General features: G+C 41.8%; 1 pseudogene; it reads left to right on the top strand.

The window, feature by feature from the left end:
• The first annotated feature begins 5,573 nt into the window (after window positions 1-5,573).
• Window positions 5,574-7,818, top strand: LOC105551858 (annotated as a pseudogene).
• The last annotated feature ends 743 nt before the right edge of the window (window positions 7,819-8,561 follow it).

Raw genomic sequence — 8,561 nt, 5'->3', positions numbered from 1 at the left:
AACAGGGAATTAAACTTGGCATCTCTAAAACTCTGCATTGCCAAGTATCAGCTTTTATTACAATCAACTCTTGATTATGAGAGGGGAGCGGGGAAATGCAAAGAATCACAAGTAAGACTATTGTTTAAGGTGCATCCTACTTAGGCCAATAACAAATTTTTGTTGCTAGCTAGTGGCTATGTAGTAGCTGATGATTGGGAAACAGACAGCTCCAAATTGTTCCAGATGCCGAGAGAAGGCCAAACTTTGTCATCAATAACTTAAAAATTAGATTGAGACACAGCTCCAGATGCATTAAGAGCATTGGTCCTTTGGCATTTGTCAACTGCTTTACCTCCTTGTGCTAAAAATGCCATGCGCAGAACATCCACCAACAACAGTGCAGCTCAAATGCTAAAAAGATGACTAAAAAATATACTTTAGGAAAGTTAATGTTTTATAACAATCATTCCAGTTATCAATAAAATATTGTTTTCAGGAAGCATTTTATAAGTTGGCACAACTGACCCATGGAATGGCCAGGAGGGAGTAGAAACCTTTCTAAGTGATTTATTGATTTACTATAATGTTTTCCATTGGAAAGATTAATGATATATTCCACTTTGCTGAAAATTACTTCTCTTTTGCTCCTGCAAAATAATCCTAGAGTTATTTTCTCTTTCAGACCCTGACAAAATTATATTTCTTACAAAAAGACTGAGAGAACTACAGGCATCTAACTCTAAACTCAAAGTGTGATCTTTAAAGAAATACACTCACTTTTTTTTTTGAGAAAACTGTTTAAAAATCCAGACTGTGAAAGGCTGTTTCTCAGTGAGAAAGGTCACTCTGAGTGCAGTGTCCACAACATTAACGAGAAATGACCCTTGTCATCACTCTCAGCATGGGAGACAGAAGAAACAAATGAAAAGACACACCCAAAAGATGGTTTCTAGAACAGGCCACTTGGATAATAGATGAGACACTGTGCTCGTGGATCACAGGGGCCTCCAGAGGCTTTGTTCCCACTGTGTATTATGGTGTGCTGGGTGGCTTCGCGATGACAAAACTACGGGAACTTCAGAGTCTCAACCGGCCCGCCATCCCAAAGTGATGAAAATGTTGTCTAACTTCAAAGGTTAAGAATACTTCCTTAGTAACATGTTTCCAGTTTTAACGTTGTATTTTCTTGATCACACATTCTTTCCCATGCAATCTTTTAGGGGAATAAATCAAGTGAAATATTTTTGTCCTAGAATGGCCACACAGTATTCCTCCCTGTTATGTAGCTGTTGGTGAGGACTTTGCTAAGCAGAATGAGCTTTGTTCTTGCCACAGCAAAGAAACAGTTAAATTCTAGACCCAGCTGATCCCCTGCCAGCACGAATGTAGAGGATAAGAGTGGGTGCTCACTTTTCTCCCCATATTACCCAAATGCCTCTTTTGTGCCCCATCCCCATCTTCTATACTCTCCTCTTTCTTGCTTTCTAAGGAGAAAAAACTGAAATTTAGAAACAAAGATTTCTGACACTCTGAAGTAATTCACAGGGCTTCACTCACTTTCAGGTCTTTCCTTCTCAGGGCAATCGTCTTTAAACTCAGCTGGTGATTAGGTCCTCTCTAGTTCCACTGCAGTCACTCTCACTAGGCCTCCTTGAAGGGGAGTGTCTGGTGAAATTAGACAGGAATAGTCCCAGCTCTGCTGCTCACTAGCAGAGTGGCACTGAGCAAGTTGCCTGGCCTCTTTAGAGCCTTGGAGTGTCCATATGTAAAACGGGTATAAAAATCCCTACCTGGGTTTTGCTGTGAGGAATAGAGGTAATGCCTATGAGGGACTTAGCACAGTGGCTGGCACTCTTTGGTGTTCAACGATAGGGTTTTTGTCTCTACTAAAAATGCAAAAATTAGCCAGGTAAGGTGGCACATGCCTGTAATCCCAGCTACTTGGGGGGCTGAGGCAGGAGAATTGCTTGAACCCGGGAGACGGAGGTTACAGTGAGCCAAGATCACACCACTGCACTCCAGCCTGGACAACAGAGCGAGACTCCACCTCAAACAAAACAAAATAAATACAGGGTTTTATTGTCGTTATTACTCCAACTGTTTTTCCAGTGTAGTCCGATAAATTCATTTACCCAGTCCCACTCTCACCAACCGTGGCAACCAAGATTAGTTAACTGCATGTGAACCCAGAATCTCCCCCAGACAGAGGGAACAGCCTTGGACCTAGGGAGAAGCCATTTCTGATCAGGGTAGGGAGTGAGAAGTGCAAATAATAACAGTAACAATAACAATTATAATAAATTATGTTTGTGTGGTTATTTACTGGTGCTTGTACATCATTATTATATCATCCTGAAATATTCTCTAAATTGCTGTTTTTGTAAGTCGAAATAGTCTAATATTGGTAAATTCATCTGGCTTGACCTAAATAATACTCAAACGTAATTCTCTCATTCCATATCTCTCCAATCTCATCTCCAGGTAGTTCCATATCCTCCCAGCCATATGTGACTGCAATTCCCCAGATATGATGTGACTTCCCACAAATGTCTTCCAAAGCCCTTCCCTGTACCTGGTATATTCACTCCTACATTCCCCAGAACATTCTATCCTCCCTCCCCTGGGAAACTATTACTTTTCCTTCAAGTGTCATCTCTCCAGGAAGACCTTCTCTGACTCTTCCACTACTCCCCTCTAGTAACACTAACACACACACACACACACACACACACACAGGCTCCATTACACCATCACAGACCTTTACAGTAGGACCTCAATTGCACAGTAATTACTTGTTTATGTCTCTGCCTCCCCCCATTAGATTATGAGCACGTGAGAGCAGAGATTGTGAGTTCATTTTGGCAGCCCCAGTGCCTAGCCTGGCACTTGGTTGTTAATAAGGCCTTGCTGAATGAAAGAATTAAATCATTAAAAATCGCAAGATTAATTAAGAGTGTGGTTTTATGATTGACCCATTGTGGCATAACTCTTAGTGTAATACAGTATTTAACATTGTGCCTTGAATATAGCACGTGTTCCATAAATGTTTGTGAACTGAATGAATGAATGATGGCAGGTGAAAAATCTCTTAATTAGATCCAGAGGGTCCTCTTTATTTGTACAATCCAAATAAGAAAGGCGTTCTCAGACACTGAAAGAAGCTATGCTGACATCTTTGTCTTACAAAAGACTCATCTGAATGATAATGAGTGTGGAAAATGGATTAGCTCCTGGGCAGACAGGGTTTTTTTTGTTGTTGTTTGTTTATTTGCTTTTGTTTTTTGTCTCAGTGAAAAAGTAAAAATGCTTGAGTGCTCTATCACTTAGGGAGATTCAGCCCGTCTTCTTTTCTATGATTTTTATTTTAGTGCTGATTTAATTAAGAAAATTAAACCATTTGTGGTACATGAATAAAACTGGTGAAAAATAATGGCTACCAGTATTTTATTATTGTTGATTTTTATCACTATTATATATCTGTAAACCAGATAATGCTGGAGAAATTAATTGCCATCTGTTCTTAGACTGAAGGAATAGGGCATCATTATCTCCAGGAGTACTCTACTACCATGTGACCCAAATGTACTGATAATCCAATTTTTTAAGATCAGTAAATGTTTTTAACCTATATTATATGTATTATTACATGATATGCTTCAGATAAAGCATGAATTACTTTTAAAACAAGTGATAAAGAGGGCCTAATTTAGTGATTCTGGCTCAGAAACCAGGTGTTTTAAGTGCATTGAGAAGGGTGTTCTTCAAGTTTCATGAATTAAAGAGTGTGGTTCCTCCTTTATCCAGAGCAGCTAACGATTATTGAGACTCCAAGATTAAAGGCACATCATGAAACTAAAACAGGCATTTAAACTTCCTGTGCCAAAATGCTGCCTTTGTTTCCCGTTTCTTTCCTGATTAATCTCAGGATCATTCTTCATTACCACTACCCAAAGGTTAAAAGATGATTAATAGTATCAACTTCAAAAGTTTTGTGAGAGTTAGAAAGAGCACATGTAACATTGCTAGGATGGTACCTGGCACAGAGTAAATGTTTCATCAATGGTTGTTGTTGCTATTGTTTTTTATCATTATTTATCCACCATACTATCATCCTTTAAACCAAAGCAGAGTTAGAGTTAGCAATATTAGTTTTGTTTTCCACTTGAGCTAAGATTAGTTCTTAGATGAATGCCAGTTGCTTTAATTCTCACTTACTGATAGAATCTGCTTTCTGTGTCATTAACCTCCACACTTAAGTATTCAAGTTTCGTTTCATAGTGTTGCCTCCATGCTTTCTGTGATTGGTCTCTGCTGTAAGTCCACTCAACATCATTAATCTTTCATCCTGATTATGAAAATGTGGTTTTCCAAAAGTATTTGTTCTGATAACACATGGTCACAAAATTATTTACATTAAGGGTTGCAGCCTCACACATCTCCAGAGAGTCCCATTCACTTGAAATCAACATGCATTAGTCATCTATTGCTGCCTAACAAATTACCAGACATTTAGCAGCTTAAAACAATACCTGTTCATTATCTCACAGTTCTATAGGTCAGAAATCCCGGATGGTATGACTGGGACCTCAGCTCAGGGTATCACAGGGCTAAAACCAATCTGTCAGCTGGTTGTGTTCTCTTCTGGAGCTTGGGATCATCTTCCAATCTCATTCCTGTTGTTGGTAAAATTCAGTTCCTTGTGGTTGTAGAATAGAGGTGGCTGTTTCCTTGTTGGCTATTAGCTAGGTTTGCTCTCAGCTACTTGTAGCCACTCTGTGGTCCTTGTACGGAACCTGTCCAGCATCAAGGCCAACAACAGCACACTAAATCCTTCTCATGCTTCAGATTTCTCTGACTTCTCTGGCTTCCAGTCATAGAAAACTTTCTGCTTTAAAAGGGGTCAACTAATTGAGTCAGGCCCACCTGGACAATACCCACATTTTAAAGTTAACTGACTTTCGACCAGGCGTGTTGGCTCACACATGTAATCCTAGCACTTTGGGAGACTGAGACAGGCAGATCACTTGAGGTCAGGAGTTCAAGCCCAGCCTTGGCAACATGGTGAAACCTTGTCTCTACTAGAAATACAAAAATTAGGCAGGAGTGGTGGCTCGCGCCTGTAATCCCAGCTACTCGAGAGGCTGAGGCATAAGAATCACTTGAACCCAGTACGCAGAGGTTGCAGTGAGCTGAGATCACACTACTACACTTCAGCCTAGGCAACAAAGAGAGACTCTGTCTTAATTAATTAATACTTATTAACTAATAAGTATTATTTATTAATTAATTAAGTTAACTGACTTGGGACTTTATTTGTTCAAAATTCCTTTACAGCAGTACCTGCATTACTGTTTGAACAACCGAGAGATAAGAATCTGGGAGGAGGGCGTCTTTAGAGTGTTGCCTACCATATAATGTGAGTTCGATGTGCTCCTGGTTCTGAGATGCTGGATTTCAAACATGTTTTAAGGTTTTTAGATGCAAGGAACACAGGCTTGTTTAAGGAAAGTTAAATAGGACACACATGATACAAGAAGTGGTCTCACAGTTCCGAGTCCAGTGGGTACGGTGGGAGCGATGACGGTCTGAGACAGTAGGAGCGGTTGTGTGAAGACGGGAGTTTCCCAGAGGAAATGACATTAACCTGATGATTACAGGGCCTTCACACCCCTTTCTGTCAGGGGCTGAGATATTCCATACACCAAGCTTGGGTGATGAGGAATTTGAAATCCCACCTATCTCCTTGGATTCTGATCCCTCATTGGCTGTTTCCGATGTGGTTGACCACTTTGATGACCTGGCAGACCCTTCCTCTTCACAGAATGGCAGTTTTTCAGCCCAGTATGGGGTCCAGACATTGAACATACCTGTGGGTATGACCCATGGCTTGATGGAGCAGTGCGGGGATCCTCAATGAAGGCTTGATCATGGACTTGGACTACTCTATAGGAACTCAGTATAGTGCCAACTCACCTGTTACAATTGATGTACCAATGACAGACATGACATCTGACTTGATAGGGCATAGCCAGTTGACCACCATTGATCAGTCAGAACTGAGTTTCCAACTGGGTTTGAACTCAGGGGGTGCCACCATCCTGCCACCTGCCCAGTCACCTGAAGATCGTCTTTCAACCACCCCTTCACCTACTAGTTCACTTCACGAGGATGGTGTTGAGGATTTCCGGAGGCAACTTCACAGCCAGAAGACAGTGGTGGTGGAAGCAGGGAAAAAGCAGAAGGTCCCAAAGAAGAGAAAAAAGAAAGATCCTAATAAACCTCAGAAACCAGTTTCAGTATATGCTTTATTCTTTCGTGATACACGGGCTGCCACCAAGGGACAGAATCCTAATGCCACTTTTGGTGAGGTTTCAAAAATTGTGGCCTCCATGTGGGATAGTCTTGGAGAGAAGCAAAAACAGGTATATAAGAGGAAAACTGAAGCTGCCAAGAAAGAGTATCTGAAGGCATTGACTGCTTACAAAGACAACCAAGAGTGTCAGGCCACTGGAAACAGTGGAATTGGATCCAGCACCACCATCACAAACTCCTTCTCCATCTCCTATGGCTACTGTTGACCCAGCATCTCCAGCACTAGCTTCAATAGAGCCCCCTGCCCTGTTCCCAACCACTGTTAACTCCACCCTTTCATCCTATGTGGCAAACTAGGCATCTTCAGGAGTTGGGGGTCAGCCCAATATCACCAAGTTGATTATTACCAAACAAACGTTGCCCTCTTCCATTACTATGTCTCAAGAAGGGATGGTTACTGTTATCCCAGCCACAGTGGTGACCTCCCAGGGGCTCCAACTAGGCCAAACCAGTACAGCTACTATCCAGCCCAGTCAACAAGCCCAGATTGTCACTTGGTCAGTGTCGCAGGCAGCAGCAGCTGCTGCTGCTTCTATGCAACTGCCTCCACCCCGACTACAGCCCCCTCCATTACAACAGATGCCACAGCCTCCGACTCAGCAGCAAGTTACTATTTCACAGCAGCCTCCTCCACTCCAGGCCATAAAACAGCCTCCACCTCAGAAAGTTTGAATCAATTTACAGCAACAGCTATCTCCTCTGCAGATCAAGAGTGTGTCTCTACCCACTTTGAAAGTGCAGACTACTTTAGTCCCACCAACTGTGGAAAGCAGTCCTGAGCAGCCTATGAACAATAGCCCTGAGGCCCATACGGTGGAGGCAACTTCTCCTGAGACTATCTGTGAGATGATCGCAGATGTAGTTCCTGAGGTTTAGTCCCCTTCTCAGATAGATGTTGAATTGGGGAGTGGGTCTCCTGTGGCACTCTCACCCCAGCTTCGATGTTTGAGTTCTGGTTGTGAGAACACTTCCACTGTGAGTAAGGACTGGAACAATGAATACTGCAGCAATGAGTGTGTGGTGAAGCACTGCAGGGATGTATTCTTGATCTGGGTAGCCTCTAGAAATTCAAACACAGTGGTGTTTGTGAAATAGTCCTTCCTGTTCTCCAAGCCAGTGAAGAGTTATCTGCTGGGAACATGTCCAAGAGCCTGTTTTTGAAACACAAGCTGGGCTTCTGGTAGTGCCTGATCACAACCCATGATGGTTGTTCATGTTTCCCCCGATTTTCTCCCTTCAGCAGAGGCCAGGTTATGGAGCAGGGCCACTGAACTTGCTGTAATCTGGAGATGCTTTTTACTTTCAACCACAAGTAGAAATAACAGTGGTAATAGCAGATGAAAGGGTGAAGGGAGTATGGGCAAGCAAAGTATAGAGATGGTAGGGGTGGTGGTAGGGTTGAAGAAACTTGTTAGTATAATTGTCATAGGGCTTGCCTAAAATATTATTAAAATGATGGGAGTGTACTCAGCTTTGAGCCTAGGGGGAAAAAAAAGAAAAAGAAATGGTCTCACATGAAAATCCAAGACCAGAAACAAATGGAACCTCACAGCAGGAGCTAGTGAATCCTTGCCCTGGTGATTTGCCGTTAACAAAATTTATGAAGTCTTCTTGATTGTATTCTTTCTATATTTCAAGTTTAAATTTCTAGAGTTCTGCTTTCATTTAGGATGTAAAACATCATAAGAGAAATGACTCTCACCCTAGCAACTGGAAAAAGACAGGAAATCCACAAACTTTTCATGAGCCCACTGAAGAGCTAAGGTTACTTACTGGCCAACCAAATAAATTAAATTCCAAAAAATTACAAGCCCCTTCAATGAGAGAGAGGACATGCAAACTTTTTTGCCATTGGCAGAGCATAGAAAAAGGAGACGACCACCATATAAGCCAGTTAGAAGAAATCAGCTGAAAGTTTAGTAGATTTTTAAAAGCCAGTTGTGGACTAAAGTATCAGTTTAAAATAACTGAGAGTCCAAGACACAAGATGATTTTGCCCTAATTTACTAGCTCGTTTTCACTGCCCTCCACTGGAGGCTCATGAGAAAATCTAGAGATGAATAGGCATGCAGGAGGTCATCAGTGGTACAGGCACAGAGAAAATTTTCAGTTGCCCCTGCGGAAGAGATATGAACTCCATCCAGCTACGTGGATCCTTCTGTCATAGAAAGAAAAAACCTGAAATGACTGGAGGTAAGGCAAGAATT

Source organism: Mandrillus leucophaeus, unplaced genomic scaffold, assembly GCF_000951045.1.
Source record: "Mandrillus leucophaeus isolate KB7577 unplaced genomic scaffold, Mleu.le_1.0 Scaffold535, whole genome shotgun sequence".
NCBI classification, from domain to species: domain Eukaryota; kingdom Metazoa; phylum Chordata; class Mammalia; order Primates; family Cercopithecidae; genus Mandrillus; species Mandrillus leucophaeus.
The sequence above is the reverse complement of the archived record's forward strand: the minus strand, read 5'-3'. Positions and strand labels throughout refer to the sequence as shown.